At 47.2% G+C, this 15,756-nt stretch overlaps 1 protein-coding gene and 1 long non-coding RNA gene across 6 annotated transcripts in view; one reads left to right on the forward strand and one right to left on the reverse strand.

The window, feature by feature from the left end:
- The window catches only part of Kcnq1 (potassium voltage-gated channel subfamily Q member 1), a 318,171-nt gene that overhangs the window by 128,943 nt on the left and 173,472 nt on the right, over window positions 1-15,756 (reverse strand). The window lies entirely within an intron of this gene.
- The window catches only part of LOC147002813 (uncharacterized), an 87,776-nt gene continuing 74,839 nt past the window's right edge, over window positions 2,820-15,756 (forward strand). For all 3 annotated transcript variants that reach the window (XR_015047782.1, XR_015047783.1, XR_015047781.1), the window contains exon 1: window positions 2,820-3,890. This is a non-coding gene — a long non-coding RNA (uncharacterized LOC147002813). The remainder of the gene's footprint in view (window positions 3,891-15,756) is intronic.

The following is a 15,756-nucleotide window of genomic DNA, read 5'->3' on the forward strand; positions in this document are numbered from 1 at the left end:
GCACTCAGGAGGAAGAGGCAGGCAGATTTCTGTGAGTGTGAGTCCAGCTTGGTCTACCGAGCTAGTTCCAGGAAAGCCAAGGCTACACGAAGAAACACTGTCTTGGAAAACAAAACAAAATGGAACAAGTACAACAACAAACCCAAAACAAACAAACAAACAAACAACCCATTATCAAGATAGAATCCCTATCAAGCTCCCAGGAAGGTGTCACTCCTCTAAGTGACCTTGCTTCAGTTAGCTTCAGAACTTACTCATATATTTGAATAAAACAGACCTTTGGGAAACCCACAAGTGAGGCCTGGAGGGTCAGCAAGGCACTTTGTAAGACACAGCTTCCCTAGACAGCAGAGATCTACCCATTTTGTTTGGATTAAGAACATCCACAACAGGCGGTTGGTAGCACACACTTTTAATTTCAGTAGTTAGAGGACAGAGGCAGGAGGATCTCCAAGAGTTAGAGTCTAGCCTGGTCTACAGAGCAAGTTCCAGGACAGCCAAGGCTACATAGAGAAACCCTGCCTGGACAAAACAAAACCAACCAATCAACCAAACAAAAAGAACAGGGCTGGAGAGATGGCTCAGTGGTTAAGAGCACTGACTGCTCTTCCAAAGGTCCTGAGTTCAAATCCTAGCAACCACATGGTGGCTCACAACCATCCGTAATGAGATCTGATGCCCTTTCCTGGTGCATCTGAAGACAGCACAATATATATATATATATATATATATATATATATATATATATATATATATATATCAAAAAGAACATCCATAACATTTTGAAAATGTGGCTACATTTCTTACTGGGAGTTGTGTTTTGGTGAAACATGTGGATAGTCTCTAAAGAACTGGGGGTTCCACTCCCCTTACCTTCCCTGCAAGAAACAGGCCTGCAGGAACAGGATCCAAGGAAAATGCCTGGCCTTCTAGGCCAGAGGAGGCAAACAAAGGCTTAGGCCTCAGAGCTAGAGTAAGGAAGAGCAGGGTTTCAAATCAGAGCCCCATGGCCCCCTCACATTCTCTCGGTGCCTGGCTTAGCAGCTTCATGGGGTCCAGCAGCAGCATCTCTAACAGACAGATGGGAAACAAGACATAGAGGGTTCCCTGATCCCAGCCAAGGGGAGCAGATAACCATGTTTACCATGTGGCCCTGATGCCCCTCTTAGAGGTCACTTGGAAGGCTGGCAATGGCAGGAAGCAGGTGCCTAGTCACTTATGCTGGGGAAGTGGAAGGGGCCTTTGTGGCAAAAGATCCCAGGCTTCACTTCCAAGATGTAAGCTCAAAGCTAATAGGATGAATTTAAAGATGGTGACAGGTTCTTGAGGGATGCCATTAGCTGCACATCTGCTCTGGAATAGGCAGAAAAGAAAACCACCCGTCAGGTAGGAGGGTAGGACTGGCCCTTTGAATCAAATGCAGCATGTTCCTGATGGGCCCAAAAGGAATTGGCAAAGCAGATGTGTGGCCTGGTAGGAGGTGGGGTACCAAGCTAGGAGTAGCTTCTGAGGGTAAAAAGGAACTGTTTGTTGCTGGAGGATGACACCAGTTTCTCTTTTCTCCAGCTAAATAACAACAGGAGAAAAAAAGAGAAAAAGAACAGAAAAGAAAACAAAAAGAAAAAGAAAAGGAAAAAGAAAAAGAAAAAAACCCCAAACCAAAAACTGCCTTCCCCTCCTTCCCCCACATATACTCAGTCATCTTTGGCAAGAGAGCTTCCTGGCTGTTTTTGTAGACATATATTTTCAGCAAAAGCAGTTAAGATGTATGGCTTCCTTGCGTGCTTTAGATGACCACACCCTGGCCTGCTCACAGGACTGGCTCTCCCTCCCCTTCCCCTAAATCCCGTTTGAAGTCAATTCTGGGTAGGGGTGGTTTGGAGAGTATACCCAGAGTTCCACATGCTAAAACTATAGTTTGCACAGAAATCTGCATTACCACCCACCCCAGGCTTGCTTATGAATCCTGGGCAAGTGGTATGTCCCCCAAATCTGGCATTTTGTCAGGTTTCTCCAGGCTCTAGGTCAATGCTGGATACATGGGTGGTGCGTAGACCATGTTAGTCAAATAAATGCATGGATAAATAAGTGGACAGAGTGGAAACGATCCTGAACACTCCAGTGACAGGGCCAGGAACCAAGAGAATCTGGAGGATGGGTCGAGTGGCTGGGGTCTAGCCTCTGGACTATCATTACCTAGTTTTATAACATGGGCAGACTCAGGGCCCCCTCCTTTTCATAAGTAAGATAGCCCCAAGACTTTCCTCACTTGGTGATTAAAAACAAACAAACAAACAAACAAACAAACAAACAAAAAACAAGCAGGGTGGCCTCTTTGTGTGCTTTAGATGACCACACCCTGGCCTGCACAGTAGGATTCCATGGGACAGCTGAGAGGGTGGATTGCTTTTTTGCATCCCAATTTCAGGCCAGGGCCAGGGGCATACTCATCTTTGGCCATGGAACCTTTTAGGTACATTGGCTGCCTCAGGTATCTGCCCTGTACTGCATTGGGGTTGGTCTCACACTTATTCAGAGATAAGAACCCCAGACTCAGCCAGGAAGGGATGAGGAAGGTAGACCTTAAGGGGTAGTGGACCCAGCAGGCTAGGTCATGCAAGCCTGTACAAGCTCACCCAATCCAAATCCTGGAGACATCAGGCTGTTTCCTCTTGGCCAATAAAAATAGTCAGCACAGAGCTATCTGTATCCAGCCTATCATGAGGAAGATCTCCCTAGTCATTATTCAGCATCTGTCCAATCAACTGTGTCGTGGCTGCTACGTCACCAAGGTATTGGTAGGTGGCCTAGCCGTTGTCGCTAGGAGGAACAGTTGCCTCAGTACGTCTGCGCAGCTTTCCTTGCGGCGCCCCTCCGCGTGGTCTATGATGGTGCATTTTGGTCCAGTCAGGCCGGGTGTGGTCGGCCTCATTTTGGATTACTTCCGTGGGCTTCTCCTCGGCGTGGTTACGGTCTAGTACACCTTAGTGTGCTTTTCTCTGCATGGTCCTTCCCAGCGTGGCTCGTCTCAGCAGCGTGGTTTTCATCCGTGTGATCGTCCTCTGCATGGTTTTTCACGGTGAGGTCATATCAGCCAGCAACCAGCCTCAGCGTATTTGTCCACAATTCTTTTGGAACTGTCTCTGCTCGGATCACTTGAGCCCTACACCTCAGTCCCGACCAGCCATCCTCAGTGTGCTTTGCTCAATGTGATCCTCCTCGGTGTTTGTCCTGAGCCTAGACCTCCATAGTGAGGTCTTATCTTGTTTCGTCATGGTGATCGGCGTTATGGTCCGATCTGCCTCAGCAATCGGGTCACTTCCGTGTGGATCGTTTCAGCACGGATCACTCCAGCGCGGTCGGCTGCCTTGGCGCGATCCACTTGGCTTCTCAGCATTTTATTTTAGCCTGCTGGGTTCTCTCAGTTTTTCTTCAACACGCTTCTTTTCCCTCTGTGTGATTCTACTTGGAGAGCTTTTCTTTCTGTTCAGCTTGGTTCCCAGCGCTTCTTTTTCTCTGCATGGTTCTCCTAGGTATGTTTTTTTCTCAGCGCGGGTTTCTTCTCTGAGTCAGCACGGCACAAGTCGCAAGTCCGCGTGGCCGCGCTCATCATAGCCTCCCCCTCCACGCGGCAAGCACGCATGGCCAGAAGCAGAGGTGATTCTGGTGATTCTGTGCCGCGCTTTCGCGGCTGGGCTCCATCTTCATTTTGCCGCAGTGGCTCCGTATTCGTTTTGCAGCTACGGCTCGGTCCTCGTTTCACGACTGTGGCTCAGTTCTCGTATTTTGCGTCCACGTCTCCGGCCATGACTCCATCTTTGTGGCTCAGGCTTACAGAAGCAGGGGTGGTCTTAAGGCCCTTTGAGCCCCCAGGTCGGTCGAGTTCCAAGGTGAGTGGCCTAGAACACCGGCTCAGGCCTTCGGATTCTAAGCCCCGGGCTGAGTCGGAACACACTGGAGCTGAAACCGAATCGGGTCTGGAGACCCCTGAGCTTTGTAGCCCGGTGTGGCCAGCACCAAGGTAGTGAGTGGAGTATGTGTTGCTATGTGGTGGCTGTTTTAATGCTGAGAGTGAGGGGCCCCGTTCGGAATGTTCATGCATGGTGGGGGAAGGGTATGGTAGAACTGAGGCTGGGGAAGGCTGCTTATTCAGAGTTTTGAACCGAGTTGTGATCTAGCTCTTGGATCCGAGTTGGGTGTGTGTATGTGTGGGTCTACAGTGGTTCCGAGTCTAGAGTAGAGTCACGATTGGAATTGGGTAGAGATTCGGGTCTGGAGCCGACTCAGAATTCAGGTGTGGAGTACACCGTGGTTCAGGATTGGGAACTTGGGGTGGAGGCCACAGTGGTTGCAGTGGGTTCTCAACCTTCCTTGTGCTTTGACCCTTTATAATACAGTTACTCATGTTGTGGTGACCTCCAACCATAAAATTAATTTCATTGCTACATCATAACTGCAATGTTGCTACTGTTATGAGTCATTATGTAAATACTTGTGTTTTCCGATGGTCTTAGGCGATCCCTATGAAAGGGTTGTTCAAGCCTAAAGGGGTCACGACCCACACGTTGAGACCTGCAGAGTCAGAATCAGGTCTGAATCGGGGGAATAGCAGAACTGGGAGTTACCTCCAGATTTTCAGTTGGAATTTGATTCTCTTCTGTCTGTGGTTTTAAGTTGAGATCCCAGAGGCTCAGGTCTCTGTTGGGGACCAGACTGAGGGTTTTTAGTTATATTCAGGACCTGACTGGGCAGTACAGTAAGAATTAAAGTTGGTTTTGAGTGTGAGCACAATGGTCTGAGGTAGGGATCAGGACTGAAGTATAAAGAGTCTGGTTTTTAACAAGTGGGAATCACATTTTGAGACATGGGGTCCCATGTGGTCTGTTGATTTAAAGGACCAAGGCCAGGGCCCAAACCTTAGTCCTCCATTTTGTTGTTCTTGCTGTTCACATTCCCTTTTCTGTAAAATGGGGAGGAATGCTTTCTGCTGGAAACTTTCTGGGCATAAAAGGGAGTAAGTAATTCATAGAGGTAAAAATAGTCTTATCTTAAATGATTAAAAAGTGTAAAAGATTTCTCAATAGTAATAGGCACAAATAATACGCATTTAACAATCTTTTCTCATACGGTGTGCCCTTTGTTAGGCACTACCAAAAAGGAACCTTTTCTGTTCTCTTCCCTAGAGCTTGCCCCACCCAGCCATAGGCCTAATACACAGCCATCCTCAGGCAATACTTGCTGAAGGAAAGCAGGCAGGCAGGATTAACCAGATTTCTATGGTGTCTTAAATGATCCATTTCTGCACCTGTTTTCCAGATACTAGGAGAAAAATTTAAAGGATTGGATTGCTTGATTATAGTTCTATTTTAATGTGTTACCAAACACACCGAAGAAAAAAAGTGGCTCTGTTTTGGGATTTGTGCTCCAGCTAGAAGGATCTTTTAAAATTGCGAATCAGAGCATGTCCAAATTCAAATAAGGAGAGCACAAATAAAGAAAATTATGAGGCACTTCCCTGGTGAACATAGATGAAGGTCCACTTACAGTATTAACTAACTGAATCCAAGAGAATTTTGAACAACAGTTCTTAGACAAGTAGGATTTCTCTGGAATATAAAGATGATCCAATATCAGAAACTCTATCCGTGTAAGTCACAGTATTAAGAGACTGCAGGAGAAAAAAACATATGGTTTTCTCAATAGAGGCAGAAAATTTATATGATGAGGTTTGACGCCTATGTATGCATTTGAGGGGGCTGGAAGGACATTACTTAGGAAGCCAAAAACTAGAAGAGAATTTCCCTAACTTGATACAGTGTATATCCAAATTTAACTTTTAAGTAAACTTTCAGGAGAAACTATTATTCCTGGTAAGATAAGGAGCAGGCTAAGGGTATTATCTAGCCACCTCCTAATATAAGGAAAAGAGATGGAGATGTAAGACTTCTGTGGCAGGAAGAGCGAAACTAATGACTTAGAATAGTTGTATTTGTATTGGGGTTTGCAAACATTTTGATGTTACAATCTTTGTGTACTTAAAAAAAATATTAACTCCCCCTCCCCACATTTATTTAAGATGGACTATGTTTATTGGTAGTTACAGTCTTAGACATTAAAATTATGTGCTTAAACATAGAGCTGTATCATTGTATATTCCAATGAGGGCATATCTCTGGGAAACTCTGACTTTGTGAGAATCAAAATAGAGAATGCAGGTGAGGTATGGGCATATTTATTCCTCAGACCATCTGTGGCCTTGCCTGGGAGGGTCTGAGAAGGCTTCTCGGGAATTTCTTTGGACTTAACTGCTGAGCTACCTGAAAGATAAGGTTTTGCAGCAGAAGAAATATTTGGGTACATACAGTATACCCAAACAAACAAATGTAAAAAAAACCCACATTCCTTTATAACAATAGTGATGTAAAAGATAGAAGAAGTACACTCAGATACAAATTAGAATAGCAACAAGATTGTCTGGTCTATACATTTTTTTTTTAAAGATGATGTTTATGGGCAAACTGTGAATTCCCATTGGAGATAAAGGAAGGTATTTGGAGTGCAGGGACATTTGTTTTCTTGGATGGGAAGATTTAGCGTCCGAAACCTCAGTAATTTTGCAAATCTATAAATTGAGTTAGATTGCAGTCAGACTTCTAGCTGGAGGATTCACCATCTCTTCCTCAAAAATGTATGTGAAAGAAAAAGATGTACAGATGCCAAGTGAACTTTGAAAAACATTCCATGGCTTAGCAGCCAGAAGGGTGGAGTGACAGAGAACCCAGAACAGAGCTCAGCGAGCTCAGCCCCGAGTCTGGGGAAGGTGACATGTGATCAAAGTGGCCCCACATATCAGTGGAACCTCCTTGGAAGATGTTAAAAAGCAAGTAAAAGAGAAAAATCCTGTGAACTCAAGAGTCCTTAGAAAGGGGGAGCTCCAAACTGTAAGTAAAAGGTAGTTGCTATTTATTAAGAAAAACTACAGAGAATATTTTCTAGGGAAGCGTGGAAGTCTTAAGTAGGATAAATCTCAAGACTTCAAATTTATGAACTTGAATTGGTGCAAATTAAGGATTTCTATGAATCAAACCCACCATGGCCAGTGCCACTAGTTCCATAATTGAAAGGCATGATTTGCCTTTTTATCCCTTCTCATGCGTAGTTCTGCCCATGACAAATTACAAGATAATCAGAACACTAAAACCAGGGAGCAGCAGCTAAGACAGCAGATCAGGAAGAAGGTAAGACAAGAAACTCACAGGAGGGTTACCAGTGAAGATATGCTCAAACTGAAGTCCCCAGAGAAATGCAAATCAAAGTGACATTTATTTTTCTTCTGAGAAGCCTTAGAAAGTAGGATAATGCCAAGTGTTGGCAGAAGGTAGGGAGCGAGACTCCCCGCCTGCCGCAGGTGAGAGGGGAGACCGACACAGACGTTCTGGAAAGCTGGCCAGCATTTTTTTTCCTCAAATAAAATATTTTATACCTGCGGCGCAACAGTTTCCCTCCTGAGTAAACATGCTGGAGCAGTTCTCCCCCAGAACAAGGAGAGGCTGTGTGTGCCTGCTCAGCACAGCATGGCCTGGGGGTGGTGGGGTGGTGGGCATTTGGCTCTGGTTGCTGTGGTTAGAAGCAGGGGACTAGATGTACACTTCACACGATGGAGACACATGGAAACGGTGCTGAGTGACACAGACAGCAAACAGAAGGAGGGTTTCAGTCCCTGCCTTGGTGTTTAAATTCAAATTACACCCCTCCCAGACCTGAGCTAACTGGGCATACTGTCCATACGTACAATGATATTAATAAGCTACTCCAGAGCCGCTGTCTGAGTGGAAGGGAGTGGGGGGTTACAGGATGGAGATAGGATGCAAAAGCATGGAAGGAGCAGAGTGGTCCTTTTAAACAGACCCTTTCACAGTAACGATTTTATGGGCAGAAGGCTGTGATTTACTCTGTGTGTTATGCACCAGGACCCAAGAGCCAAGTATGAAGGAGTGAATGTGCACCCATCACTCGCCTGCCAGATACCCTCTACAGACTCCTATTTCTAGGAACATCAGCTTTTTACAAGGTTGGCTTGCCCTGAACTCTGACCATTTCTTCTTCTCTTGCTGAGCTTGGGCCTCAGCAGCATTCTCTGTGTACACGTGTTCTAGGTGCATGCATGGGTGGGGTCCAGAGGTCGATGCTAGGTGTCTTCCTCTATCACTTTCCACTTTCTTTTTTTAAAGACAGGAGCTCTCACTGAACCTGGAGCCCACCATTTTGTCTTGACTGGCTGGCCAGTGGAGTCCCCTGGGATCTTACTTAGTGTCTATAACCTAGAACCCCAGTCATGTGCTGCCAGACCTGGATTTTATGTGTGTGCTTGGGATCTGAGCTCAGGTTCTCATGATTTCCAGCAATCACGATTCCCAGTAAGTACTGTAGCTACTGAACCATCTTCCCAGCCCAATATCAACATTTTTTTTTTTATTATATCAGCAAAGTATTCCTCCCGCTTCAGGGTCTTAAGGTTAGTCACTCTGCCTGACTTTTATTTTCCCGTAATTCTCATATCTCACTGCAAATGCCTTTTCTAACCTGCCATATCAATTAGTCTCCTCAGCTAATTGCTACGTTAGTCTCAGAAGCATGGGCTACACTGTGGTATTCTTGTTCCTTGGGCGTGTCCACTTAAGTTAGCTGCCTGTCTCCTCCACTAGAAGGGAGGTCCTGGATGAGCATGTGTGTCTTCTCTGTAGGGTTAGCACTGTGCAGGCATGTCACACATTTCTGGTGAGTGGCTTCATTGATTTGTTAAATGAAAGGAAAGAGCAGGCCAGGAAAGTGTTCTTCCACTTTCAGAATTCAGTGAGAAAGTAAGTGGTGAAGATTTCTTAACTGCCACCTTGGTGTTATTTGGTGAAGGATGGGGGTTGAGGGGAGAGGGGTGCTCTGTGTCGTAGTATGTTTCGCAGCCTAAATGGCATTTATCTAGTCCAAGTAATCCCCTCACAGTTGTGATAACAAAACCTGCCTCCCAAGGTTATCACATAGCCCTTGGGGTGGGGGTGGGGGGCACTCCCTGCCAGGTCTGCCTTAGACTAGTTGCAAGGAGATGGAAAGCCTTTCAGCTTTAAACACAGGGTCCTTTAAACACAGCGGACCCTGGCCTTTATCCTGCAATGCACTAAATCCATGTCCTTATGGTCCCTGTGAAGATGACCCTGGCCTATGCCTATATAATAGAAGCACCTCCATCTCTGCTCATTGGTATAAATATATTTTGACAGGTAATCCCGTCCTCACAATGCATGGGGTTCCATTAAAATCTTTACAATATTCTTAAAACAAATAAACAAACAAACAGAACCCTACTTATTGTTATGTTGATGAATGTCTTGTCTGCGTGCGTGTATGTATACCATGCATGTGCCTGGCATCCCCGAGGACAGAAGAAAGGATCAATCCCCTGGAAACTGGAGTTTCAGAGGGTTGTAAGCCACCACATGGGCGCTGAGAGACAAATGTAGGTTCTTTCTACAAGAGCAGTGAGTATTCTCAGCCACTGAGATATCCCTAACCCCGGTTACAACCATCCTTTAGCTGCAGTGCCTCAGTTGTGAGCATTGGCACCTGCAGCTTTACCAGTTTGGAGACGGCCTGGAAAGAGGCTGGGTTGGGTCTTCTCACAGCTGCCAGTTAGTACAGACTAGTAAGTGGCTCTTGTGAACAATAGATCCAGAAGTTTACAGTACACTTAGGAGGAGAGGAAGGTTTGCCTCAGAGAAGGCTGCTTGGGAGAGTAAGTGGGTGGCCTCTAATACTGGGTTTCCTTTCCCTGTGCTTGCCTCTGATATCAGCCTTTGCCATGGTCCTCTATGCTGCCTGGCCCCAGAAAGTCTGGGTCAGTGGCCAGAGTCCAGACTCCCAGGGTCCTGATCAGAGTCCTCAGGAAGGCCTGAGAGATTAGAGCACAGAACTCTCCTAGCCTCTCCCACTGGGAACTGAAAGCTTCCCTGAGCCTTTCCTAGGAACTGAGACCCTTGTTTGCAATTTAAATATGCCCTCCTTTATGGAAGAATCCCAGCTCCTTGAAGAGCCTTGAGCTCAGCCTCCCTAGCAGTTGTAGCCTTAGCCAGGGGATGAAACTGATCTAATTGGCCTTTCTCCTAATAATGCTAATTGCGGCAATTAGGCTCTGCGGAATAGAGAAGGGGCAGGGCCAGGCCCACTAGTTTGCCCTTAGCTCAAATCCAGGCCTACTTACTCAGGCTGCTGTCCAGGTTGACTAAGCCTGGTGAAGGTGCTAAATAAGCAGAGGTTCAGCAGAGGGTGGTTGAAGCCTGCTGGCTTCCAGGGGCAATCACAGTGGATATAGACCTGAGTTTAATGTTCAGTCTAGTATCCATACAGGTGACTCCGGGCCTTGCCATGTGATCCTCCCAGAAGAGGGTCTAACTGGAGCATAAGATGGTTCGAATTAATCAGTAGACCAATATCTACCCTTTCCTCCCTCTCTCTCTCTCTCTCTCTCTCTCTCTCTGTGTGTGTGTGTGTGTGTGTGTGTGTGTGTGTGTGAGTGAGAGAGAGAGAGAAAGAGAGAGGGAGAGGGAGAGAGAGGGAGAGAGAGAGAAGGGGGGGTGTGAGGGTGAGGGCAAGGGTGAGCAGGGGAGGGGGAAACAAAGAAGAGCGAGCAGGGGACCATGGATAAGGGCTTATCTGGTCTGGCAGGAAGTTAGGTTTTGAAGCATATGGCTCTATGGATTAAGAAACCATTCCTCCGTATGGCCAATTAGTAGATCTAATCCCCCCCAACCTCCTAACATATACTAAAGGATCAATGTTTCTTCACTCTGCAGGGTCTTGCTTACAAAGCACTCTGGGTCCTCTGGGAGCTGGGAATCTGGTCTGATGAAAGGAAGCGCAGCACAGGCATAGGCAGCCTGAATGCTTAGTTATTCAAAGGTTACACCATAGCTGACTTTGAATCAGTATATAGTGTCTGCACGATACAGAGCCTTTCCAGGAAGTGAATTATGTGTGGGAGGCAGGGAAGTGATTATTGCTCCATTTTATAGACTCAGCCATTCCACACATACTTGTTGAAAGTCCACCATGCATCGCACAGCTGTCTTGAGGAGGGATTTTACAGGAGTCAGGTCACGCCTGTCCTATGGTGCTTGTGTGTTGTTATACACTGAAGGGAATATTCTTTGAGATCTGGAGATATAGAGAAAGGACTATTAGGAACCAGCCAGAACCCATCTGGGATCCTAGTTAGGCGCTAAGACCAAGAGGGCACTGTGGAGGAGGGAACACGAGAGAAAGAAGCTAGCTTTCTAAACCTGGGTACAGAGCTTCAGGTCTTGCTTCCTGTGAGGATCTTGGGTTTGTTCTGAGACCACTGAGAGCTGCTAAGGCTCTTAAGTTCCCATTCCATTTAGATCCCATTCCGGGAACTAAGCGGAATCCACATTTTAAAAGGCTCTTCCTCCTGAGTGGAGGGGAATAGAGGTTATCAGAAGGTGTTGTGGTCTCCCAGAGGAGTGACAATACAAAAGGAGGGAATGGGTAGAGGGGATAAGCATCCTGGCTTGGTGTTGGACTAGTTGGGTCTCAGCTAGGAAAGAAGGCATTGGAAGTGATTGCAGGGTTTCAGGTTTACACTACTGGAAGGATTTTTGTTTGGGGTGGAGCATGAGTTGGAGGAGTGGAGTATGAGGTGACAGATATGGTGGGTCCAGCTATTGGAAAGCTAGTTTTTGTCAGTCCAGGAGCTCCTGGTGCTGAGGGAAGAGACCTGTGTAGGGAAAGAAAGGCAGCACTACTTAGTGGGTGTGAAACTGGGGACAGAGCTAGCAGGGTGACCCGGGATAGATGGACAGGAAAGAGGAACCCATTCTTGCAGAGGTCACATGGAGTCAATGCTCTAGTCTTATGAGGGTTGACAGTGGACAGCAACCAGCCTAGAATGTGCCTCCTGCCAGTATGACTATGATACTTGCCTTTCTCTGTGACTAGAGAGAAGGCCTTATTTTGCAGTGGTTCTGTTTTCTCTCTGCGTTCCTAGAATCAAGAGTCACAAAAGAACATTTCTCCATAGAATGTGCAGGGAGGGTCACCTCCCTCCGGAGGCCTCGTCCCTGCTAAAGTATTTCATAATCTTGGAACAATGGAAAATCCTTCTACCCATTTTAATGCAAAGCTGGGCAAGCTTAAAAAAAAAAACAAAACCAAAAAACAAAAAACAAACAAATGGCCTTGAATAGGCTGAGATGAAAAGCAAAGAGGTTGCCAACAGATAGAGACTGGGGGAGGGGTGTGCAGTGGGCAGGGAGATTTTGGGAGGTTCCAAAGTTAGCAGTTTCTGAGCTTTACTGCTCAAACCTAGAGGCCCAAACCAAACAGAGCAGGTTCAGGGTTCAAGGTGCAAGGGGGCAACAGCCCTGTGTGGAAGATGTCTCTTTCTTGTCATTGTTCCTGATTAGCTGTTCAAACAGCCTTCACAGGTTCTGCAAAAAAAAAAATTGGTTAACTGTGGGTCCTCTATATCTTCTACTTGGTAATTTTTAAACACAGCTGAGCCCCGGGTGCCCCTCCCAGAGGCTCAGAGGCCAGAGGCCAGAGGTCAGCACAAACTCTACACCACGTCTGCCTAGCCTTTACTTTGTGTGTCTAGGAATGATGTACATTAGAGTAGAGGCTCTGATACCTCCCTCACTCAGGTGCCAGGTCAAGGCTTCATCCTCTGCCCTTTGCCCAGGGTTTAGTGGGGTTTGCTAATATTACTTAATTCCTGAATGAACCTTTTAGGTCAGCATAAAAGAGCTGGGACTGTATGGCAAAATCTGGATGGGGAAGATGGCTCAGACTGTTAAAAACAAGCTCCCAACAGTGGGAGGGAAGCCCCCCTCCTTGAGGCCTGAGGTCAGTGTTCCCATTAATCCTTCTGCCAAGGGATATGTACCTAAAGGTTCTAGGGTCACATCCTATCCTTAACCACTTGGGACTTCTGAGAAATGGCATTTCATAGCTACACGTACTGCCACAACTGTACACCAAGTGCACACACATTCATCCTGTTCCCAGCCAGGGCCCAAGACTGAGTCTCATTCCTGTTTTACCTTCACTTAGCCTGGGTGCCTCTACCTTGTAATAGATGCTGAGACCTACTTAGACCCCATGACTGTGCCTGACAACCAAAGAACCCCACCTTCTGGTGTCACCCACCTCACCCTAGCTCTCTGTGATTCCAGCTTTTCTAAGGAAGGCAGGTAGCCTCAACCAGTCATATGCCCCCTCAACCAGTGAGGGAGGTATCAGAGCCTCTACTCCAATGTACATCATTCCTAGACACACAAGGTAAAGGCTAGGCAGACGTGGTGTAGAGTTTGTGCTGACCACTGGCTTCTGGCCTCTGAGCCTCTGGGAGGGGCACCCGGGGCTCAGCTGTGTTTAAAAATTACCAAGTAGAAGATATAGAGGACCCACAGTTAACCATGCCAGACAGTCATGCCGGCCGCTCCAGTGCTCGTTAACTACCTTTAGGCCTTGTGGACTTCATGTTCTATGGATGCGATTTAGTACTCCCAAGAGCACCACAAGAAAGGGGATAGCAAGCAAGAAGAAACTCAGCCACATAGAAGGACTTGTTTGAGGCCACTGAGTGCCTGACACTGCCTCTGGGGAAACCAGCGCTCCATGTCTGTAACCTTGACAGAGTGCTCTTGGATTTATGTTTTCATAGAAGCAGTCTGGGGAGGGGTAGAGAGGCAGCTCCTGTTTTCCCAGCTCTCTGCTTGGGAAGTCACAGCTATCACTGTTGAGAAAGGCAGCCCAGGTTTAGAGCAGTTGGAGGCTATCCCCGAGAGTGGGCTGGATGTAGAGGTAGGGGTGCATATAAATACCATCCTGGGTAAATGGAAAGGCCACAGGCCACCGTGATAAGGTACCACTTCCTCTTCCTGCCCGGTGGGCTGCTTCAGTACCAAAATGTCCTGCCACTAACTTGATATAAACAAATGGGCCTGATCCAAATGCAAAGAACAGATGCCTCTAGCCCCCACTCCTCCTGCCCTGATTTTCCTCAGTGGGCTGTATGTCTCCTCTTGATTCTGTTTCTAAAACCACCTAAACATCAAGAATCTGGAAAATAGCTGCTACCGAAAATGTTTATATTCTTCTTGGTATGTCATTCATTCTGTTCCTCCCAGAGAGGCCTAAATGCTGAGACACTGGGCAGAGGGCAAGGAAAAGTACTGCCCAGATCTTTCCAGAGGCTGCCAAGAGACAAGGCTGTAGTTGTAGTCTTTAGGGCCATCAGCCCTACATGATGCTGTCCTTCTCATTCCCTTTTTCCTATGGGTGGGCTTCTTCCCATGGGCCACTTCTACCCAAAGCCACGTGAAAGGCCTTAAGTTCTAGAGGGATAACCTGAGGGTGGCACTGAGTCGCAGGGTGCAGATGAGAGATTATTGCAAGGCTGGTAGAACCCTCCATCTGCAGGGCTGACTTCAAAGCTGCTGCTGGGCTTCGCCTGCTGCATCAAAGTCAGCCAGTTAAACAGTTTTCACATAAAAGGGAGAGTAGAGGGCTTAAAAGCCTTCCCATGAAGACAGGCAGGCATTCCACCCTCTTCTCAGGCACAAGAGCCACTAGCGGAGAAAGTAACTGCCTCTTAAAGACACAGAAATCACCTTACACCCTGGTTTAGGATTTGAAGACTAGCCTTAAGCACAAGCCTAGTGAGGCACCTGTGTGGAGGGATCCTCCATTTGCATTCAGCTCCCTGCTTTATATCTGGCCTTGTATTTTGCTTCCCTACCTCCAGCACCTATGTTTTGGGGGTGGGGTGGGGGTAGGCTATCTGGCTGTCTGGGAATAAGGAGATGTATGGTATGACAGCCCTGAGGGAACTCAGAGTCAGGCTGTTCAGGTTGGATTCTAGCTTTTAGTCTAAATAATGGCTTTATACAGTGCCTTTCTTCCAGTCCTAGCAGCCTTGTGTGAATACATTTAGAGGACACCCTCCTTCAGCCTCCCCAAGAATGCTCTGGGAAGATCCAGAAGACTCTACTTTGCTCTCTGTCTCCCCACTTCTGCCTTCTTCTTTGCCCCCGTTGGGTCCCTTGCCTGACTCCTGTATACTGTGATGGCAGAAGTACCAATGTCTCGTCTCAAGCAGAGCCTAACCCAGCTTGTGCCTTGCAGAGGGCAGAGGGGTGCTCACCCTGCCCTCCTTCAGGGAGACATCAAAGGGAAACTGGAAGCATTCCCTGCTGACCCCCAGTGAGTGGGAGAAAAGCAGCAGCTTGGCTCAGCTGGCTGGGCTGGGGATTTTCCATCCTACCAACAATATCCACAGGATAGATACCCCACTCTGGCTTTTGAGGAACCAGGAACCCTCAGGAACCAGTGTTTGATTTGCAGCCTGATGGTGCCATGAAGGGCTCATTGGCCTTGGGGCATGGCTAGCCACTTGAGGAGTTCCCTGTCCTCATGACATGCCAACGACCGGTTTGAAATCTTAGCATTTCTCACCCTAGCAGAGTACTACCTCGAGGTCCCCTGAGATCAAGCTAGCCAGGGGAGATCACAGTTTGTGTGGGGACCCAAGAAAGGTAGAGAGAAGACTGCCTGCCTTTTATCTATCAGCTGCTTATCCCCCAGGCCTTTTGTGGAGTGCACACTCCAGCCTCCATAGCAGCTCAGCACAGCCCAGGCTATCCTAGACTGTCCCAAGTCCTCAAGGGTTTTAGCACCTCCCAAGCT

The sequence above is a fragment of the Mus caroli genome, unplaced genomic scaffold, assembly GCF_978045245.1.
Source record: "Mus caroli unplaced genomic scaffold, Mus_caroli_1 scaffold_8, whole genome shotgun sequence".
Taxonomy (NCBI): domain Eukaryota; kingdom Metazoa; phylum Chordata; class Mammalia; order Rodentia; family Muridae; genus Mus; species Mus caroli.